Genomic DNA, 24,872 nt, shown 5'->3' on the forward strand with positions numbered 1-24,872 from the left:
CAAAAGGTAATAAGGTTTTTAAGAGTTTAGAGATAACTGGCACACAAAGGAAGGTGGTCTCTAGGCAAATGGTCTCCTACTCCCAAAAGGTGTCAACTCTGAATGTAAATTCCCATTGTTAGCAGATGTTTCCATGTGAAAAAAAATTTCTGTCTATATTATGAAATGCAACTAGAGGATCGGGTGATTCTGTACCTCAGATCAGCCTGTGAATGCTGTGAGCCTCCGGGACTCTCAGCATCATGTATTTCCTAAAGTTAGGTTCGCATCTCTTCTCTTTATTCCAGAACATTTGATGTTTTGTATTGATTATCTTTGAATTGATAATGTAATTGGCATGATACATTTACCTGACATAATAAATTGTAAACATTTGATTTTATTCTAATCGACTCTGACATTATTTTCAGTAAAGAGTTAAAAAGAATAGCCAAACATTCACTCACATTTAATGATGCACAGATATCATTAAATCCTTTTCATTTATGGAGTCAGTTGAAATAACAAGAAAATACATATGAGAAAATGCAGAGTAACACACCGAGACTAAAAGAGATAAAAGAGATACAGAAGTATTACCCAAAGAATTGAAAACATATCCTTTTGCTTCCAAAATAGTGACAGACTGATTAAGACACTGGTTTTGCTCTCAGTCAACCATTTTTTGTTGTGTGGAGCTGAGATAATTTGTAAATTTCAAAAATGTCACAGTCAGATGATGATGCTTCAATTACACATGAGCATGATGATGCACAGGGTGCAGGAAGTAGTATGAATGACATGCAGGGACAAATTAAAGAACTTAGCCACAAACATGAATAGACTAGAGCAGCAATTACTCAAATTAGCAGAGAGCCATCCAGGTCTTATATTTATGTACCAAGAGAGTGGTGATTAAGTGGTAATTTAAACAAAGATGGGAGGAATGTTGATTAGTTTATTGAAGAAGTAGAGAGGGTGCTACTGGTCAGAAATCAGACAACAGAGGATCAGTTAGACTTCGTCCTGTCACTCCTAAGAGCTGCAGCTTTAGAGGAGGTCAGATTACGAATGGGAAATGAGTCAAACCAAACATGTGACCTTTTTGAGTATCTGAGAGCAGCTTTTCGGGAAAAGCGCAGCATATCTCAGCTATTGCAGACCTTCTATAGTCGTAAACAAATGGAAGATGAGGATATCCATGCATACTCAAATGAGTTGTCACAGATTCAGAACCGCATCCTGAAACAGTCACACAATCACAGCACAGACAGCAAGTCAGGCTCAGAACATATAAACCAAACCAGACCCAATGTGCAACCAAGGTTTACAGAAGATGGCTAACCAGTGTGTTTCCATTGAAATGGTGTAGGACACATCGCTAGGATGTGCGTGAGGAAAAACAGACAGGCTGTCACAGAGAATGCTACTACCTCTTTACCGCCGTGAAACGCCCACCCTCGGTTGCTGTGAGCCAGGCAGTTCGGGGGCAGTCCTTTGGCTCAACTAACATGGATACTAGCCGTGACAGACTACTCGAGTGTGCTGTGGAAAAATGTCCTGTTTCCAACCTCAGTATCAATGGAGCGAGTGTCGCTTGTCTACTGGATACAGGGAGCCAAGTCAGCATTATTTCAGAGAGTTTCTTCAGGGAACACCTGTCCGGTGAAGATGAAGATATATTTTCAACAGCAGGCTGGTTGAAGCTGATTGCAGCTAATGGTTTGGACATACCTTATCTTGGTTACCTGGAGTTGGAAGTCAAAACCATGGGTACTGTCCTTCCAAAATGTGGCTTCCTTGTTGTCAGAGACACACAGAACTCATCTCTAGTACCAGCGCTAATTGGCATGAACGTTATCAGCAGATGCAGGCAACTGGTCCATGCGGAGTTTGATACCAGGCTTGGCAGGAAATTGCAATTAAATTGGAGAGAAACATTTCAACAATTGCACAGTGCCCATAGCCAAGAGAAGAGAATAGCAGTACAGGTAGCTGAAAAGACGTGGTCCACATACCTGCTTCTTCAGTTGCCACGGTGATGGCCAAAGGTGCGAAAGATGTGCTTCATGATGGTTCATCTGATTACCTGTTGGAGCCCATGAACACACCATTACTGAGTGGACTCATTGTTGTTCCTTCTCTGGTGTCATCAGAGACATCGTTGTTTCCTGTGCAAGTGGTAAATCTTTCCCCAGAAGACATCTGGTCACAGGCCCGAACCAGACTCGGGATTTTAACACATGTTGAGAGTATGAAGTTAAATGAGACATATGAGATGAAATTCCAGCGTGTCTCAGCTGATATGGAGGAGATCACGGTTAATGCCAATAGCAGTCAGGTATTGGAGAACAGCACGAAAGAGTTCCTCAGTAAGCTTCATATTGGTGGCACCATTGAGCAGCAGGCAGAGCTGAGTGATTTGTTAATGCAGTATTCTGATGTGTTCGCGCTAGAGGATGAAGACCTTGGTTTTACCGATAAGGTGAAACATGAAATCCATGTGGCCGATGATGTCCCAGTGACACAGCCTTATAGGCGTATCCCTCCCACACAGTACAGAGAAGTTCGAGAACACATCAGTAAGCTTCTCAAGAAGGGAGTGATTCAAGAAAGCACCAGTGCTTATGCATCCCCTATTGTGTTAGTGAAGAAGACGGATGGCAGCCTCAGGCTATGTGTCGATTACAGGCAGCTCAACGCTAAGACCCGGTGAGATGCATTCCCTTTACCTAGGATTGATGAGAGTTTTGATGCGCTTCAAGGAGCAACATTCTTCTCTTCGATTGACCTGGCGAGTGGATACCACCAGGTTACTGTTCACGAGCGTGACAGGCATATGACTGCATTTACAACTCCATTTGGGATCTTTGAGTACCCATGATGTCATGGGCCATCAACGTTTCATCACCTGATGCAGACTACAATGGGTGACCTAATCTTTCAGATCATGCTAATGGTATTTGGATGATATACTGGTGTACTCAGCCACTTTTCCAGAGCACTTGCAGAGATTGGGAATAGTCTTTAAGAGGTTGAAGGAAACGGGACTTAAAGTCAAGCCTAAAAGGGCAACTTCCTGCAGAAAGAATTGACCTTTTTAGGTCATCGAATGTCAGCAAAAGGTGTTGCCACCGATCAAGGGAAAATTGAAGCGGTAAATCAATGGAAAGTCCCCAACACAGCGAAGGATAAACGCTTGTTTTTAGGGTTCTGTAGCTACTACAGAAAGTTCATTGAGGGTTTTTCTAGGATTACTGGGCCCCTTCATGATTTAGTGAATCTGTGCATTTCCCAGTTTGGCAGTGCGAGGAAGGATTTTAGTGCTTTGTGGTCGTCTGAGTGCCAGTCAGCATTTGAGCTCCTGAAAGAGAAACTCACCTCTGCTCCTGTGCTGGGGTATGTGCTGGGGTATGCGACGAGTATGACAACTGTGTTGCTATTTGTTATGTATTCAACAAAGGGACAGTCCTGGAGCCTGACTTGGTGATTGCTGGTGAGAGCTGTTGAAGGGTCAGACAAATTCGTGCCTTGGATTGTGGAGAAGATACAGGCAATGACAACCAGGGAAGTACGCATACTATGCTGGGCTATAAAGTAGAAGAGCTGGTAGATTTCCAAAAGAACAATCCTACCATCAGTTCTTTCAGAACCTTCTGGGAATGTAGGAGAAAGCCCTCCCGCTCTAAAGGTCTCGCCTTTCGAAGTCCACCTTATCTCTGATAAAGCAGTGGAAAAGTATCCATGAGCAAGAGGGTTTGCTTTATCGCATTGTGAAGGATCAACATCAAGGTGAATGTAAACAGTTGCTCTTACCTGGGTGTTCAAAATAACCTGTCCTCAAAAGTGTGCATGAAAACATGGGACATCAGGGGATTGAGGGTAAAAAACATTAGTCTGTTGAGACCGCAATGCTTCTAAGTGGGTATGTACAACGATGTGGAGCAATCAGAGCAACGATGTGGAGCTTAACAAAGATGCATGCTCCGATGAAGCCCTTTCTAGCGTCTAGACCCATTGAAGTAGTGGCAGTTGATTTTACTGTGCCTGAACCCTCCTCTGATGGTCGGGAAAGTGTGTTAATCGTGACCGACGTCTTCACAAAATTCACACAAGCATTCCCAACTAGAGATCAGACAGCTGAAACTACTGCTAAACTCTTGTTGAGGGAATGGTTCATGAAGTATGGAGTACCTGAAAGATTGCATTCTGATAAGGGAAGAAATTTTGAGGACGAAGTGATTGCTGAGCTTTGTAAAATGTATGGTGTGAAGAAAACCCGCACTACACCCTACCGGCCTGAGGGTAATGCTCAGTGCAAGCGTTTTAATCGAACGCTCCATGATTTGCTACGCACGCTTCCCCCTGAAAAGAAAAGACGTTGGCCAGAACACCTTGCTGAGTTGGTTTATGCATACAATGTCATGCCACATGCGACCACTGGATACTCACCATACTACTTTCTTTTTGGAGTCCATCCACATCTTCCCGTCGATACCCTGCTAGGTCACGGACAACCTGTGGACAGAAAACAAGACTGGTTAGTGGTCATCAGGAGAGATTGAAGGAAGCACACAAAAAGGCAAGAGAATATGCTGAACACAAGGCCGCTGAGAGGTTAGCCCCTCTGAATGACAAGGTGTATTGTCCTGTGATCAATGTTGGTCAGCAGGTGTATCTGTGTCACCGACCGTAGGAATAAGATACAGGATTCATGGGGTCCTACCGTATACAAGGTCATAGATGTGCAAGGTACCACACACACCGTTGAGCCTCTTGAGGGTGGCCCTATAAAGAGACTGCAAAGAGCTGACTTGCGGCCCTGCAGCACATATGCTCCTGAGCCAGAAGTGATGGAGAACAATCCTCCTACAACACCTAAAAAAAAAAGCCAAAAAAGAGTTCCTAAACCTGAGCCGGTTGAAGTGCATTCTGATCCTGATTTTGTTGTTTTAGAGGAAGTCACTTACCCCAGTTTGCAGGAGACAACACAGATTGGAAGTTCCGCGGAAGAAAACAAAGCACTGGTAGATCAATCCAGCATGGTTTCAGCTAGCACTGAACAAAAAGATTCTGTGCCTGAGCAGATTGCCCTTGACACTAGCTGTGCTCTAGAAGTGGAAGAACCAGTACTTAGAAGGCCTGTACCAACACCTAGGAGAACAAAAATGGCCAATGCTAGTCTACACTCAAACCCCTTTAATGAGCCGAGATCAGTATGTAATGCAGTGTCACTTAGCCCTGAAGTCTTTTCTCAGGTGTTAACAAGTTAAGGCAGTGTGTTCTTTTGAGAAGCTGTCAAAAAAGTGAAGAATATGTATTAGTAATTGAGGACAATGACATTTAGCAGGGGAGAATGTAGCCAAGTGGGATGAGTATTACAAAATATGACACTAGGCATAAATTGGTTGTGGGTACTTTAAGAGATGGAGTTGCAACGCTCGCTTTACGGCATTGCCTCGTTGCCACTGGTTACATATTTTTCATATTTTAGTATAGTACAGCAAAACTACAGCGCTTCCAGTAGGCTGTCAACACTGGAAATTCATTCACTGGAACACCCCATGCATCTCTAAAAATATGTTATTAAATTGTATATATACAATTATTTTATTTACAAGTTTCGTGCTTGTGTTCCCATACTGCGACCACCTTTATTATCAATCAATCAATCAATCAATCAATCAATATTCAGAAACAGGTGCAGTTATTTTTTTCAAAGTGAATAAAACAGATTGACTTACCCAAGGAGGAACCAACAACCTGTGTATGTCCTTCTATCTCACCACAATCAATGAATGATGGGGTGTTATAACAAATCCACATAGGTATTTTCACACATATGAGCACAGATAAAATAAACAGAGTGTGCTAAATCAATTCAGTCTGCAAAGGTTCACATGAAGTTCTTTCATACCTTCTCCATACTAAATATATTAAAATTTACTTTGAAGGAGAGAGAGAGAGAGAGAGAGAGAGAGAGAGATAGAGAGAGAGAGAGAGAGAGAGAGAGAGAGAGAGAGTGTGTGTAAAGAATAAAAACAAGTTCCTTATCTCTGTTGCCTCAGGGTGGGAATTAAAACATTGAAGAGGGGTGTACATGAGAAACAGCTTCCAAATTGCTCTCATTACTGGATGCATTCATTGTGGCAACCTGCCAGTTCTAAAACTCACTTGTATCCCTGAAATGAGCAAACATGTACAGTGACCACTCTTTGAACATATGGCTGCCAAATATTTCTCTGCCTTTTATTTTAGGCTTGAGTGAGTCCAACTGCTTTGAGACAAACTGACATTTTGTTGTTGCTTACAAATAATTTCAGTGAAGCACAACACCTCAGTGGAGAGTGGTTGAGCTCTGATAAAGCAAATCCTGTCACGTCGTTTGGCTAAAGTTTTTGAAAACGAAACCTGTGAAACAATGACAGTTTACGTTTAGTACAAAGAGCAATAGAAAAATAATCTATCAATAAATAAAATATCACAAAATCAGGTAAACAAATACTTTTGTCTGTGCCACGTAACAGTATATCATTGGTTGCATCTCGAGAGGCCCATTTCAGTCATACTTAGCTTAATGCCAAGTTCAGACTGCACGATTTTAGCCCCGATTTTGGCTCGCCGACAGGTTTTGAGAAATCGCCGACAAATGCCCGAAATCACAGGCAAATCGGTGCTCATTCACGCAAGTGACAATCATATATATATATATAATGTACTTTATTATGTCTTTCAATTCAAACACATTTAACAAATGGACAGTTCCCCCAATAAATATTCCTTATTTTTCCTTCTACTTTTTTTCTCTTGTGATAATACCCACCAACACATAGCCTAAAAAACACATAATTAGAACAATAACCAAAAAGTAGTTAGACAATTTTACATATGATTTAAGGGGGAAAAGACAAACAAAAAATAAAATAATAATAATAATAATAATAAATATTAATAAAAATGTAACATTCACATATTTATATCAAACTCTTATAATGACACATAATTCCTAATAGTTATTCAAGTAATATTATTTAAATATCAAATTTTCAATATTATACAAGTAAATAAATAAAATAACAAATTACTAGAAATAAAAGGGAGGGTTATATAAAAATGTAGGTAGTTATGTAGGCTGATATATATTCCTTTATTTTATGGAATATTATTTGATTTTAGAGTTGCACATATCTTTTCAAAATGTATACATTTGCTCTTAATTTCATGTTATCCTCTCCATAATGTACTTTAGAAACTAAATCTAACCACTCATTTAAAACTGGGGATTCTTGCTTTCTCGAAAAACTTATTGCATTAAAAGCTGTAATTCTCAGCATTCTAAATAAGTATGTCATCTTTATTAAAGGGATACTTCAGGATTTAGCATTAAGCTTTGTATTTGTAGAAAACCTGTAGTATTTTCGAATTACCATGCTTTCCACCCTCATATCCCCCTGTGACAAGAGATTTATGTATTTTTTGTCTGGAAAAAATCCTCCGATGACGCAAAAATCGTCATTTTGCGTCACCGGAGGATTTTCTGGCCAGAGGCTAAAGACTACAGCCAGTAGATGGCGTTGTTCCGCATGTTTTCAGCCCGCCCATAGAGGGTTGGATCTCACTCACAGAATGTACACAGTGTCAGTTGTCTTTCTTTGGAAGTTAAGCTAGCAGGCTCTTGTTCTGTAGAGAAAGCTGAATAGTAGGAGAAAGCTGAGTAAGTAGGGGTTACCATCCTCCTTTTCCCGGACTTGTCCGGCGGGCGAGATCGTTCAAAATGTACGGGATTGTAGTGTTTACATGAACGCTAAACAAGTGATCGGTTGATGTGCGTTTTACCATTGCTAAGAAAATTCCCGCTCCTCCGTGAGAGATGCGAGACCCGGCGCGTCTCAGTAATGACGCCACCGGCCTCGCGCCGTTCTCCCGCGGCCGTCAGCCTCGTCCTGCTCGCCACAGTAAACATAATGAATGAATGGGGACTGTAGAACGCAAAAGCCGAATCCCGGACATTTTGGGCGATCTCTAAATCCCTGGCAAACTCATCACGTAGACTAGCCTTGTTGTTTGTTTTCAACTGCGCTCCCTTACCGGTAGGTGTGGCCTCCTAAGGCAGCGAAGCAAGTGCATTCTGGGAGTTGTTGTCTTTCATCCACATAAGCCAAAAATACATTTTCTGGGTTTTCTCAGTCAGGGCCGGAGTGGGGCCACTTTTCAGCCCAGGAGTTTCAGGCCCAAGACCGGCCCACTTATTCCATGGTGGAATTCTAAATTAGCACTTTTTCTAAATTGGATAAATGAAGCAACAGTTCAGCTCTTACTATTGTGTAGTTTGTATTAATAACAAATAATGTAAAGGTTAAAGAATAATTCACTTTATAAGCAATTGCGACTTTATTTCACACAATTCTGACTTTATATTTTGCAATTCTGACTTTATAACGCGACTTTATATCACAATTCTGACTCTATATCTTGCAGTTCTGACTTTATAAGCAACTGCAACTTTATTTCACGCAGTTCTGACTTTATATTATCTTGCAATTCTGACTTTATAAGAAGCAATTGCGACTTTATTTCACACAATTCTGACTTTATATCTCGCAATTCTGACTTTATAACACACAATTGCAACTTTATATCACACAATTCTAACTATATATCTTGCAGTTCTGACTTTATAAGCAATTGCGACTTTATTTCACGCAGTTCTGACTTTATATCTTGCAATTCTGACTTTATAAGAAGCAATTGCGACTTTATTTCACACAATTCTGAATTTATATCTCGCAATTCTGACTTTATAACTCACAATTACGACTATATCACGCAATTCTGACTTTATATCTCTCATTCTGACTTTATAACACGCAATTGCGACTTTATTTCACGCAATTCTGAGAAATAAAGTCAGAATTGCGAGATGTAAACTCGCAATTGTGAGATAAAAGGTTGCAATTATCTTTTAAAATGTTTTATTCTGTGGCGGAAAAAAGCTTCCATACCTCCTGGCCTCTTCCTCCCATCCATCCTCCCTGATGCGCTCCGTTACGGTAGGGCCGGCCCAGCTATCGGTAGGCGCCGGCGGTGCCGCGGTAGCCCACCTGAGAAAACGTTTTGGAAAAGACGGACTATGGACCCAACCAACTCTATAGGAGGGGAGAACTCCCTCACATGGTACAACCCATGCAGAGGCTGCGCGCTGCAGTGTCAGAATGTGAAACGTGTGTAGCCTATGTAACTCACATGACATTGAAATGTGAAAAAAAAAAAAAACCATTTCCTCGACCGGCCCAAAAGTGAAGCGGCCCACCGGGAATTCTCCCGATTCTCCCGATTACCCACTCCGGGCCTGTTCTCAGTCTAGAAAGCTCCAAATTCAAAAATTTATTCACATTTCTTCTACTTAAATGACCTATTTTAAATACACATTCATCTTCCCAGAGGTGAAGTATCCCTTTAAGTAGCATAGGTCCTAAACCCCAAACTATATTTTGTATCTTTATATATTTAGTTTCTTAAAAAAAATCTTCCCTGAATCAGGCTACTATATGGCGTGCATGCGCGCAGAAGCGCTCCTTCAATATAAAGATTAGCAGCAAAATGGATATATTTGGATATAACGTTTACAGATGGAGAATATAACTGTAAAATGTAAGTTTTGCACTGAGAGGAAAAAAAACATGTCACAAACGCATAAAACAGCACAAAATATACGCTGTTTGATGGTGGATCGATTTGATCCACGATCGACCTCTAGGGCTGCTTCAGAAACGTGTGCACACGCAATTATCTAGACTAGATAAACCTGGATCAAATTAGTAAGATTGCGTGAACTTCAATTACCTTTTATGGAACCACTTTAGCCCCAACTTATTTGTTAGGCTCATTCAAGTCCGGTTTTGGAGTTTAATCCCCGCTTTTCTAAGCGTCTTTTATGGAACAACCCTCAGCAGCAACAGCAGCACATTGCAAAATTATTTATTTACCCCCAACTCTCTTTGCAGAACACACAGTCCTTGCTCCCCTTGTCTTCCCAGCCATTTCCTCATACATATGTTTATCTTTTTCTCCTTTTCGCTGCAAATCAGTGCACAGACAATTTGGATCGCAAGCTTCTTGCAGGCAATCATTTTTAATAACAATTTCAGTCTCGCGCGAAAACTGCAGTCTTACGCACGCGGGATTTTGCGCTATTTCCTTATCACTTCTCGCGTGTTTGGTTGCAAAACGTAGTTTGCGGACCAGACAGAAGTTGTCGGCGATTCTTCCTCCTGAAAGTCATGCAGTGTGAATCCTCCTGTCGCCGATGCATCGTGCAGTGTGAGCACACCAGCAACTGAATGTTACCCCAGATAGTCAAGCAGTGTGAAAAGAACAGTGACCCGACTACTTTGAAAATCGTGCAACCTGAACTCGGCTTTAGGTGTCAGTGCCCAGATTTTTTTTTTATAATGAGAGTAAAGAAATTAAGTCCTGGCCCACACACCTGTTATACAATCCATCTTTATAGTTCCATAAGACCTCTATCTCTAAAGAATTTGTTATATATTGTCAAAGCCCTAGAACAAGTGTCACAGGTCGGAGTGGAGCGCCAGCGGGCCGCCCACCCCTTCGCTTGCGTGCCGCCCCTGAGGAGCCGGCCGTGGACACAAAGGAAATGGCGGACACAGCATTCAAAATAAATATACTCTTTATTAAATAATAAAAACAATGTTAAAAGTCTCTTCAGTTCAGGATCTCTTCATGTACCTCTTCGCATTTCTCAGCACCTTCGGGCAGAGAGAGAAATGGACATAATGCACAGCTTCCGTGTTCTCTTCAGCGTTCTCTTCGCGTTTCTCAGCACCTTCGGACAGAGAGAGGAATGGACATAGTCCACAGCTTCCGCATTCTCTTCGCGTTTCTCAGCACCTTCAGACAGAGAGAGGAATGGACATAGTCCACAGCTTACGCATTCTCTTCAGCGTTCTCTTCGCGTTTCTCGGCACAGCATTAGCAGGCTCTTCACTGGACTCAGACAGAGGGAGGAATAGACACGTGTAACTCACAGCATTAGCAGGCTCTTCCAGCATTAGCAGGCTCCTCAAGCATTAGCCGGCTCTTCACTGGACTCAGACAGAGAGAGGAATAGACACGTAACTCACAGCATTAGCAGGCTCTTCACTGGACTCAGACAGGGGGAGAAATAGACACGTGTAACTCACAGCATTAGCAGGCTCTTCAAGCATTAGCCGGCTCTTCACTGGACTCAGACAGAGAGAGGAATAGACACGTGTAACTCACAGCATTAGCAGGCTCTTCACTGGACTCAGACAGAGGGAGGAATAGACACGTGTAACTCACAGCATTAGCAGGCTCTTCACTGGACTCAGACAGAGAGAGGAATAGACACATGTAACTCACAGCATTAGCAGGCTCTTCACTGGACTCAGACAGAGAGTGGAGAATACGTATAACTCACAGCATTAGCAGGCTCTTCACTAGCATTAGCAGGCCCTTCCAGCATTAGCAGGCTCTTCACTAGCCCCAGACAGAAAGTGGAAAATACGTATAACTCACAGCATTAGCAGGCTCTTCACTAGCATTAGCAGGCCCTTCCAGCATTAGCAGGCTCTTCACTAGCATTAGCAGCCCCTTCCAGCATTAGCAGGGTCTTCCAGCATTAGCAGGCTCTTCACTAGCCTCAGGCAGAGAGTGGAGAATACATATAACTCACAGCATTAGCAGGCTCTTCACTAGCATTAGCAGGCCCTTCCAGCATTAGCAGGCTCTTCACTAGCCCCAGACAGAGAGTGGAGAATACGTATAACTCACAGCATTAGCAGGCTCTTCACTAGCATTAGCAGGCCCTTCCAGCATTAGCAGGCTCTTCACTAGCCCCAGACAGAGAGTGGAGAATACGTATAACTCACAGCATTAGCAGGCTCTTCACTAGCAGTAGCAGGCCCTTCCAGCATTAGCAGGCTCTTCCAGCATTAGCAGGCTCTTCATTGAACTCAGGCAGAGAGAGGAGAATATGTATAACTCACAGCATTAGCCGGCTCTGCACTGGACTCAGGCAGAGAGAGGAATGGATACGTGTAACTCACAGCGTTAGCAGGTTCTTCACTGGACTTAGAGTAGAGAGAGGAATGGACAGCTGTGACTGCGAGTGAACAGCAAAAATAATTCCCACACTCACATTTCCACCACACACTGTAAGGTTTTACTCGTGCTCATTTCCACAATAAAACTGCAATTCGACAGACTCACGGTGAACCCAAAGCTTCCGCCCGCAATCCAGCCGAAGTTTTCTCTGTCTCTCTCTTGCTCTCTCTCTTGCTCTCTCTCTTGCTCTCTCTCTCGCGGCCTCCCTCCGCATCAGCGGCCACGGCCGCTCACGCGCTGCGTGCCTCACATCTCCTCCTCCCGGGGAAGAACACCCAACTGTCTCTTCACTTTCCTTTTTATGTGCTTCATTTGCCTACACAGCCTCATCACAGATCCCAGCGTAATCCCCCGCACCTGATGTTGATCTGTCATTAACCGCTGTTGCTATGGTGACAGATGCAGCTGATACCGGCCCGGTGTTACAGTGGCACAGTCCCGGGTGGAACACAACTTCAGCGAGACTTAGTTCCGCTTCAACTTTGTCACCTCGTGACACAAGTTTTTCTTAGAATAATGCAGATAAGCCCTTATAATCCATTTCAATCAGTTTTTGGTTCTACATTTTATCTGATTGAGTACAATTGATTGCTGACAACATGGGAAAACAATGCTAAATACAAATAATAAAATGTAACTAACCATATTCTTGTAACACTTAGTCCAAGGGAAGAAGGTAGATCAAATCAGAACTAACTCTAACTTTAGCTGGACAATAACTTTATTCTAGAGCTGCTGTAAAGCCAAAACAATCTCTGTAACTTTAATTTCCTATTATCACTGTAAAGCTGTTTTGAAACAATCTATATTGTTAAAAGCGCTATATTAATGAGGGTGACTTGACTAGATTAGGTAATTCCAATATACAAGTTCTTTATCGATCCAAGAGGCAAACCATAAGCTTAATGTATGCAAAACAATAACATACAAACAATACTGGACAATGAGGGAGACGAGGTGAGGAACTTAACACAATGGTGATGAACATGACAACCAACTGTGATGATTGATTAGTGTTAGTGCTGGGCGGTATACCGGTTCATACCGAATACCGTTTTTAATTTTTGTTATGATATTAATTTTTAATATACCATAATACCGGTGTATGCCGTTTTAACAACGATCGGAACGCGGCGCGACATTATTCGAGAGGGTCTGTTGCATAGCTACTACTTTTTTACTGTCTATGGTTACTAGCGTGACGGTGAAGATGGATAGGTTAAACTATAATTGATAGCTGTCAAATTATATTGTTTCCTATACATTGGTTCACAATATCAACAGCCTTTTGGAAAATGTATTTGTGGTTGGCATTAACATCGTTGAGTAAACATGAGCACTGCACGTTTTAAAGTCAAAACGCGGTGCTGGTGTTTTTATATTAATGTATTTTTGAAGGGAGCTGACTGTCTATAGAAAAGTTTCGATGTAATTATCTTTCCTGATAAAGCCGCGCTTATGAGCGCTGCTCTGCTTTGTGTACAGCCGTTACCGGGGAAACCTCTATTTCTGCCGCGCCTACAGCGCCTCCTGCTGGTACCTCTTTGGAAACAGCATCATTTTGTGCAAACCTGTATTAATACTAGTGTGGATTTTTCTACCTTATTCACTTATGACAGTAAAATAGGGCATTCTAAGTCAATCTAATGCAGTATTTCCTCTCTCAATTAGTAGAAAATGTGGTTAATACCCAGTCATGCTTGAAAATATAAAATACCGTCATATACCGTGAAACCGGTATCATTTTGAAAAATACCGTGGTATGGATTTTTGGTCATATTGCTCAGCACTAATTAGTGTCCATGGAAATTGATGAGTGGTGGGAAAACTTGAACATGAACATAAAGGAAACATGTGACTGAAGACAAACAAGCTATAAGTCCATTAAAATGAAACTAACAGAATATAAACATGACAGAACGAATGGAAACTGATGAGTGGCGGGAAACTTGTTTCATCACAATCATTAAGATCACATTAAAAATGCATCTTCCTTAAAAGTGGTGCTAACTCCACTTCTAAATTAGTGTGAAACTACTTTGGGTTTAGAACAATAATAACCCAGGGTTAAAGGAGAACTCCGGTCAATTTTAACATTGAGCTCATTTTTGTGTAAATTTAAAGTGCTGTCAATACAGAGAACAACGACAAAAATCGGTGTTGCCTACACCATGTTATCCTCTTTTTAAAATTTGCACCCTGTTGACTTCAATGGGGCAAGTTTTAAACCAGCTTTTAGCCTCTTAACATCCTTGATGTTTCATTACAAGTGCACAGCTAATGTGAGTGATTCCTTCAGAGTGATCACGGGTGAATCTGACTGCAGTAGATGTGAAAGATATTAATAAAATTGATGTTATTTCAGCCAGCGCACATACCTGTATTTTCTTCCTGTTTTCGGTCGAAGTCCATAGTAATCGATTGTCGAGTTCACGTGCGTGATCATAGGTAACTAAACCTATGCGTGTGACCTCGACAATCGATTACTATGGACTTCGACCGAAAACAGGATATAAATACAGGTATGTGCGCTGGCTGAAATAACATCATTTTTATTAATATCTTTCACATCTACTGCAGTCAGATTCACCCGTGATCACTCTGAAGGAATCACTCACATTAGCTGTGCACTTGTAATGACACATCAAGGATGTTAAGAGGCTAAAAGCAGGTTTAAAACTTGCCCCCTTGAAGTCAACAGGGTGCAAATTTTAAAAAGAGGATAACACGGTGTAGGCAACACCGATTTTTGTCGTAGTTCTCTGTATTGACAGCACTCCAAATTTACAAAAAAATGAGCTCAATGTTAAAATTGACCGGAGTTCTCCTTTAAGTGCAGTGTGAAAAACCCTATTGACATGAACAGAACAAGGTTTAACAAACCATGACAAATATTACTTAGTTCTTCTGGTGTTTTGGAATATTAATGCTACTAATTTTTGAAGAAAAAAAGTAACTCTGAATAAACAGTCAAGCATGTGTACTTTCAATCGTCAGATAGAACCTTATTATTCTAAGCATATATTCTAGTGGAGATTTGAGTCTAGGCTCTCCATGGCGCCTCCTCTTAAACACATCTTTCATAGGGCTCTTCAAAAGCACTGGGCATCTTCTCTGTTTGGCTGTCAACATTTGTCATTCTTGAAAGGGAGAATCTCTTCATGAAAGTGAAAGAAAGTCATAAGCAGGTATCTGGTGGTAGATGAGAAAGTGTAATAGACACACAAAAGCCAAGAAGTTAAAATGAATTAATTTAAAGAGACTGAATAATTATGGTTTGTTTTGCCAACTTCATAAACATATGAAAATCAATGGATTAGTGCTTTCTGATTACTTCACGTAGCTACTACACTGATAATTCATCACAATGTTTGCTGAATTCAAGATTTTCAAGTTAGACATAAGGCTTTTCTGTTTTATACCAAAAAAATCAACATTTTACTGTACTCTCACTCAGTGTTCATTTATCAGATGAAAATTAAGACAAATTAAATAACCTAATATGCAAAACTATTACCCAATCATAGCAGTGGGTGTTTACTTCCAAGTCTTCAACGCGACACACCTATCAAAACAGAATGTTTCAAAGAGAAGGGCAACAACAGGCGTGAAAATAGCCTATTACTTTTAAATTAGGATTAAGAGGGAAATTAAGAAAGAAGATAAAAAATAATAAAAAGTCTTTAAAAAAATACAATGTGATATAAAATGTCAATTTGCCAAATGTGGTCTAATGTTAGCAGATGTCAGTGTCATTTTTAAATAATAATAATAATAATACTTCAATTTAGATGTCTAGAATGTCAGTGTGTGCAGGGCCATATTACTCAAATGAAAATTTGAAAGGGGCAAGAGGAATCATCAGATCTTAGCACTGTCATTGTAAAGCCAAATTTACTCTGGAAGTGAACTGTCACCGTCCCACAGGTGGTACGTTTGCCCATATATATTTAGAACAATAATATCTTAGTTAAAACCTAAAGTAATATTGACAAACTATATATCATTTGAAAACTTGCAATCTCTAGTTTTCATATTTGGTGGCTGTTTTTTAAAATAAATTACAGAGGAGCAGTAATATATCAATTTGCAACAAGAATATTTCATATTCATTAGGCGTGTTTAGGCCTTTATTTTGAAATAGAAATAAACATGAAAAATCATGAAAAAGATTGGTAGAAACCTCAGTTTGTTTTCTTGCCAAGAGTTCAAAAGATAACACCAATTAAATTTTATGAGAAAAAAATTTCTGAAAATGTTTAGAATATAAAGAAAAATATTATGTATTCTCGATTCGTGATGCGCCAGCGAGCTATAACGCACATATGTGCTCTTTTTATGTTTATTAGAGGTTGAAATCAAATCAAATACTGCCAAAACACCCATACTATTTCTGAATAGGATGTATACTTCATAAATTGTATGAAATTATGGAAATACATGGTTCAGATCACTCAAAACATATATGAAAATGGAGGCGCCCTTATATGGTCAGTAAGGAAGCTGGCTGTCCATCTAGTGAAAAAGTTTGGTACTGCGCCCAAATCAAATCTTACTGAAAGCTCATTTTTTGAGATATCAACCTAAAATTTGGAACACAACTTGTTTAGATTTTTGGCTTTAATTTTCTAGCAGTTTTAGAGTAAAATATATTTTGCAATATATATATATATTATATAAAATATAAATAATTATATTTTTACATTATATATTTTTATAAACTCAAACTTATATAACTTTTTTTCTGTTTCACTTTCATAATTTATTTCACTTCTACAATAATCTGGCAAATGTCTTCTTAAAAACAAGACCAACCATATGTCTATATTCCAAAGAATTCTTGAATTACAACCATTTAAGTTTGTATAGTGATTTTTTTGTCTATGCGAAAAAAGGGGGGGTGACAGTTAAAGGGTTAAAACCTTGAAAGTCACAGCGTCTACAGGTTTGTGTTAGGTTTGTACTGCAGTATCCAACCACATCAGGCAGCATATCACTGTCTGTCTGCACTCCTGATGATAGTCATTGCATCATTGATCATGTAAAAGTTCTACTTGCACAACTCTGAGCGGGTTTTGAACCAGCATCAACCGGGAGGCAGGTGTGTTAAAAAGGAGGCTACAGACCACGGCATAATATACATGCCTAAAAATCTGTGGCCTATATGCTTGATAAAGTAGGGTAGCTAAAATATGACCAAGATAAGTGTTCAAATTTATGTTCAAATATCTCCGGTTCAAACTATCCTGGCTAACGTCAGACCTCTTTCTCATTGAGACGTGGTCTGGGAACCATATGTTCATTTTCTCGTATTTGAGGCGTGGTTTCCGAATGCCCAGAGCCGTTCATTGGGCGCTACGAATGTCTATCAAATGTGCCTGCACGTAGCTCATAGCCAATTGTTTCAGTTATACCAGATGACGTATGTAGAGCGGCAGAAATTCGACGAGGAAGAAGACGAAATAAACGCGTTCTAAACTACTTAGAACACTATCTAAGGCTGCATCGAAAGGTAACTTTGCGTCTGATGCCATGTTGGATCCATAGATATAAACAAACTGCTTCGGTGTGTCGCATTGACGTCGTCATCGTCTTGCTGCTCCCTCCCCGTTCTGTGATTGGTTCCCTTTTTGAGGGGAAAATCTGGTCCATGGTATCCAGGCTGCCTAGCAGCTTGAATAAAATCGCGCTGCGTGCAAGGCAGCATGGGGAAACCCAGGCTAGGTTCATTCATGACCACTGCTCAAAAACGCTGTCATGTACCAGGCAGTTGTCATCAAAATCAATCAGAGGGGCATATCAAATTATTGAGGGGACAGAATTGGCTCTTGGGCAGCTAGTTGTATTTTTCCTACTTCTCTACATCAAGTAACAGGAGTAAATGACCCATCTTTCTTTCTTACAATATTGCAACATAACTGGATGTCACATTCTCTGGTCATACACACACTGACTCTGTCGGGAGCTTTTCACATCAACATACTAGCACAAGAGAACACTCGAGTGAATTCATTACCCACTGTGCTCTGGCATTTACTAGAAGAAAAAGATGGAGATGGAGAATACTAACAAATGGAAAGTACAGTGCCCACATTTTTCCATGATATTAGTTTCCATCTGGTATTAAGATGTGTTTTCAATGATCTGATCATAAGTGGTCAGCCAAGACACATTACATCCTGTACATGACTTTCACAAGAGAGCCTAGTATGACACACAAATATGATTAAATTAATGAATCCATTTTGCTGCATATAGCTGGAAAGCAAGCGAATGGAAAGTATTCAAAGAGTAACAGCGATTTTGATCCTAATCTGCGTGTTTTGGCAAAAGTTGGAATCGATTGTTTTGGTGTGGTTTCTCAACACACGTCATACAGTATAAGTGATAACACTCATATGTTAGGTCAGTGGGCAGCAAGTAGGTGGTCTTTTGTAGCTGTTCGATCGCATTCGACCACATAAGCATCTACACTACAAATGCAATCTGGTTGAATCAATTTTCGACTACCTCTGGAAGTGGTTGAAAGTGGACAAGCACAAAACTTCTTAGACCCCATTTACACTATTTAGCATCATCTTGTGATCTGATCAACAAAAGGCGTTTTAATACCAGGTGAGAATAGGGCCTAAAGCGTTGTCCCTCTGGCTTACTTGATCTTGGTTGTGGGAGCCACAACTTTTGACATTTTGACAGAATTCTTATCATCTTCCTTTCTCAGTTCTGTCACACTCACTGATTGAGAATGTAAGACAGATGACAGACTAAACAACTGCCTCTGATATTTGTATGTCAGCCACCATAATTTATTCCAACACCACATTTTGACTGTAAGTCAACAGGTTTGTTGAAATAACAGAGGCATTGGACCAACAATTCTTATAATAATGCAAAAACAAATGTTATAGGCAGAATTGGAATGCGATTTGTGAAGTTTACTCTGTGAATGTGTGCAATTGTGTTTGTCTCTGTGGATGTAATATGTTCATAATGCAGCTTTAGATAAAAAAGCTAAACACAGACTCTTCTGTCTTATTAGTCATTTATAGTGTAGGAGGTCCCCAGAAAAAAATGTTTGGTTACACAATAACCTTGGAGGAATCCGTGTCTTAGAGGCAAAACCAACCCAATCTCACAAGAAAATTTAACAGTTTTACGAGGTGGATGTGAATCATTAAAAAATGTACAAATGGGACTGTTCAAATTCATATGAATTTACCACCAATTCACCAAAACTTAACATAGTTACGATACGCCAGAGTTTGAAATTGTGTTGGGGAAAACTTACGGTTAAGTATGTGAATGAAGACAACCATGGGACAAGTGAGACACTTTGCACAGTTTACACCTGGTCTCTCGAATGTGTCTCCTGTAACCATATGGGGGTTCCCGACTAAATCAGTTTGATAATGCATGTTGATAAAGTAAAGGGTTGGCACACTGTTTCTACTCAAAAATACTTGATAATGCATGTTATGTGAGAAAATGGTTCAGGATGTATCAAGACTCAAATGTGACCTGGTCACAAGCATCTCAACCTTAATGTGGCTGAGATGAGTTGAGATGGATGTTGATACCGAGTATAAATGTGTCTTGGAAATTTTGATGTAATGCACATTCTACACTAGATTCCTTGTGACGTGAGCCAGGCAAAATATACAGTAGAATAAACATCTGTGCAGTTTTGACAGTATTGTCTGTTTGACTCGCATGTTTACAAAGCATTATAGGTTAGGACATTGCATATGGCAGTTCATTGCTTTATGTGAAAGGTTGGACTTCATACATGGCAACCTCCACACTTTATAACTAATTCGACACAATGTCCAGCTGCTCAGCCAAACAAATCCACACGCACCATCTGTTACCACATGCCAGGCTAAACGTCTTTGAGTTGTCGAGCAGATAAGGTTTTCCCCACTAATCAATGTCTGTGGATCCCATTAGCTAGACATCATGCACATGGAATACTAATGGAAACCAAACGCCACATTTGTGCATACACAAGATGAAACTATAAAAATATATATATTTTTTTTAATGACATGAGGAAGATGACCAATGTGTCAATAAAACTCTTCGGTCGCTCTGGTCTCCACTGGCCACAGGCTGTCTTGCATTTAAGGGACAGAGTCAAAAATTCTGTTTGATGAGATTCACTTGGAGAAGACTATTTCAGCAGTGCTTGGCAACTATAGCTGTCCTCTGCTTCTTTTTCTGAGGTAAGACATGTGCTTGTCCTTGTTTTGCTAGCAGTGATGAATAAGCCCTATACACCTCCACCCATGCTGCCTGCGTCTCCGGGTTTGGTCCGTTCTGCCTGAGGCCAGCATGGTGGTGTGGGAGGACTCCTCTGTGTTCACAGCCTCTAGCTACATACTAATGCTAACAAATGGACAGGTTGACCCAGAAAACTTGTATATTACTATTTTCAGCTCCAAATACTAGGTATATGGATTGTAACAACTGTATTAGTAGTGCAACTCCTCCAATTTGGGCTTACACAACAATACTTTAAACCTTTCCTGTCATAGCAAATTATGTCACAACTCATCATAGGATATGAGGCAAGTGTCCATATGTTTCCTAACTGTGCCACTGAGCAGATGATGATTTAAAGAAAAACACTGATTTCACACTTGATTAAAGATTATTTATATTTATACAATTTATACAGATAATGATTTTAATACAACAATAAAATGAATGTTTTCGCCTGAATTATTTTATTTGTTTTTATACAAACTAGGCTCGTTGGAAAAACATATCTGTGGTGACATTTCTACAAAATGACATCTTTGCATATAAATGTTTTTTATCACATAGGTTTGAGTAGATTTATTTTCTACCATATTGATATAAAAATACAAAGATAATGTGAATATATTATATTCTTTGTTATCAACAACATGAATTGAAAAAAAAAAAAAAAAATACATTAGGATTTCCCAAACTGGGATCTGTGAAGGAACCACAGAAACCGATAATTAAGTCATATAAATGGGCAATTAATCATTTTAAAACAATTAAAACAAAACACTGTGTCTACATGTGACCATTAACAGATATTAGAGAATCGTGAACAATCGTGAGCAATTGTGTTGTTAAATTATTTAACTATTATCTTAAAATCTACTTCATTTAAGTTAATAATACTGTGATATATACTATATACTATTATATACTATAATACGATATATACTATTTTACCTAAATAGGTCATAGTTAGTCATAGTTTTACCTATTTTAGGTCATAGTCTGACAAAAAATATTTTTGTCCAGACTAACAGAATTAATAAGTTAGGGTCATTGGATATGATTAAGATAGTATTTCAAAGCTAAACATCAGTAATGTTTAGTAACTTGCATGCTTTTATCCCCAAATTTATTTCCATGGTATAAAATGGAGCAAAGAGAGATACAAATCAACAGATACAAATGAGGATCTATAGTCCCTCCAAGAGTCACATACTTAAATATGGTTGCATCCTGGGCTGGGAGAGTATAATTACGGACAGGCCATTTTGCCATTAAAAAAGGGTCACACTTTATAATAGGTGGCCTTAGTATGTGCTTAAATGAAATACAAACAAGACTATGGGCCCTATTATACACCCGGCGCAATGCAGTGTCAGGCGCAGTTATCATTTTCACATCCTGTGCCACGTTGTTTAAATAGCACAGGGTTTCTGCAGGTTTCAGTAAGTCAAATTTAAGACCTTTTTAAGACATTTTAAGACCATAAAGATTAAAATTTAAGACCTACACGACGCATTATCCAAGTTATCCAAGTATAGATAGTTACCTCGGTATCATTAGAGTATCTATCTATCTATCTAGGATTATCTGATGTGTGTGTGTGAGAGAGAGGGAGAGGTAGGTTTTTTTTAATAGAAAGTTGTACTTTTGCATATTATACTGTAAAAACACAATTATTGTTGATTTTAGTTGATCATAACTAGAGAGGAAATGATGAGATGATTAAAGTGACCAAAATTATCACGGTTATCACAGAATCCTGTTCAAAAAGTGCTAATAATACAGAATGAAGTCAATTCAACAAGTTTTATGTCGAAAAACAAATTGATTAGCATCAATATGCACTTTTTGTTTACATAAACATTAAAATACCATTAAAAATGATGGCCAGATTTTAAAAGAGTGTCTTGCAACATGTTGTCTACTAACATGTACAAGTTCAAATAAAGTTTTGACAAAAAAGGTTTTATACAAAGATAAACCTCATATTTCAGCCTTTAAATATTTTTTTATAAAAACAATCAGTCAAAAAAGATAAATTACTGACATTTACACATTAGCTTATATTTATTAGTAGTGTTTGGGTGCACCCCCATCCTTCATGTAGACTGAGCTTTCAATGTTGTTATGGAAAGGGGTGATTGGTTGGTTCCTGTCACATGACCTGCGGTGCGTTTGCGGCATTCTGAAAAGTTTAGATTTTTTTCATCTCGTTGCGCCTGGTAAAAATATTAGCGCGTCGCTTCAATTATGAGCGTGCTTGCCGCGCGCCTACATTTGAACAAACTTGAGCGCGCAAAAGACGCGTTATGTGAACGGCCTCTGGCGAACAGGCTCATATCAAGCCACGAGCGACTGGTAGCACGCGAGCGACGTGTTGGAGACCCCTGCTAGAGCTCCGCTTTGTAGGCTACAACTCGATACTTTTTTGCTACTTTGTAATAACTTTCTGCAGCCAGCGTTTCTGGAAATGAACGAGGGTAAACACTTTTTAAGACCTGACTAAATAATATTTAAGACCTAGGATGAAAATCTGGCCGTTTTTAAGACTTTTTAAGGCCTTAAATTTAAAGTTCAGAATTTTAGACTTTTTAAGACTTTTTAAGACCTCGCGGAAACCCTGATAGCAAATGCATTTGCACCCATCTGTTCACCCATAGAGCATGTGTGCGGAGTGGAGCAGTGAGAATCTCCGCTCATCGCTCACGGAACTGTTCGCCCCTCCGCTCCCCCGCTCAAAGCTACATCAGGCCGCTCCGCTCATTATCGCTCAGCGCTCAGCGAGGTTTGCTTCGCGCTCCACTCAAATCGCCCCCCGCTCGCTCCAAAAAAGGAAAAAAATCTACATGTATATCACTTTTAGCTTAGACCACAGCCTTGCCTCCTAAAGAACTAATGAGTAACAACAACATTTTTCAAATAGAAATGTTTTATTTCAAATTACAGGCCTATGTAAGAAGGAATATAGCCTACACAAAAAGTCCTGTAAAATTAAATGAATAAATGGGCCTAATAATATAAATAAAAATTATATAAACAAAAATATACATACATTTTTTTAAAGTAAATTAACTATAAGGCCAGAATTTTGATAAGTAAACTTTTGCACAACGCGAAAGATTAAAATTAAAATTGGCTTCCTTACACACAAACTGCTGTAAAATTAAACGAATAAATGGGCCTAATAATATAAATATTATTACGGACAACACACATTCGGCTAAATAACCATTAGGTCTACTTAAATGAAAAAACGAATTTGTTTGAATATTACGCTATATTTAATTTACACTTTGTTACAAGTTACCGTATTCAATTTGCTAACCTTTTGTTTTCTTCCCAGCGTGTTCGCGTAGCTCACGTTCATGTTTTAGAGAGATGTGTCTTTTGAGATTCCAAAATGAATTTTTGCTGACTGAAACGTCTCCACATTTGTTTTCTTGTACCACATTATCATTGTTAGTTAGTTATAGTACACCTGACCTGTATGACTTCTCATTTTCCTTTTTGAAGTAGCCTACTTTTTTAACTCCATTATTGAGCCGAGTTTTGACTGAAAATAGTCTACTGTTGATGACTGTGCAAGACAGATGGATCCTGGTTTAGGTTTGACTGAGCATGCTTCAGACTCGTGGTGTGAGCTGAGCGAAATTGGAGCGGGAAATAAGGTGACGCTCCGTTCCTTTTAAAAATGCCGCTCTGCGCGCTGTCCAAGATCCGCCCGCTCCCGCTCCCCGCTCGCTCCCGCTCCACTCCGCTCACATGCTCTGGTTCAGACGCATTGTTGGCGCGTTGCTATTTTGAGACAACTGAAATAGACTGTGCCATTGACCAACTGGAACCTGGTCTAAAGTCAATGGCGCAATATTTTGTTTTGTTATTTAAAGAGCGCGTTAGTAATGTGCGCCTATACGCAGGTCCAAAACGCGCGTACACTATGCTTATTACACATACAGGGATGCACAAACATGTCAACTATGAAAAATAAAAGGATTACAATGTATAAGATTAATAATGTGTAAAAAGATATGGTGGAATCTGACTTGTCCCGTCGATGGTCTGCTTTAACCTTGCGCATGAGCAGATCCGTTTGTGCTCTGGTGTTCAGTTTTTCCGCTTGAAAATTCCGCCATGTAAATAGCGCAAGCGCAACTGGCTTTTAAGAGGGAATGGCAAATGAGACTCTGATTGGTATATTGCAAGTTACACCCAAAAAACACCCATTCCTCAATAAAAGAATAGGGACAACCCTTTTAGACCATGCGCACTGACCATTTTTCTCATTGTTAAACTAGCAAAAGTGGATTCGGACATGCCCTAAGTGCAATTGCGCCGTGCGCTTTAGACAATGCGGTTAGAATGCGCATGTGCATGCGCATGCGTCGCGTCTGAACGCGTTGTTGTCTTTGGAGCTCCATCGATTTGATTTATAATTCTTGATTTTTCTCTTTAAACTCACTTACAACGAACATTTTCTACTTTTCCTC

The sequence above is a fragment of the Scardinius erythrophthalmus genome, assembly GCF_964197995.2.
Source record: "Scardinius erythrophthalmus genome assembly, chromosome: 11".
NCBI lineage: Eukaryota > Metazoa > Chordata > Actinopteri > Cypriniformes > Leuciscidae > Scardinius > Scardinius erythrophthalmus.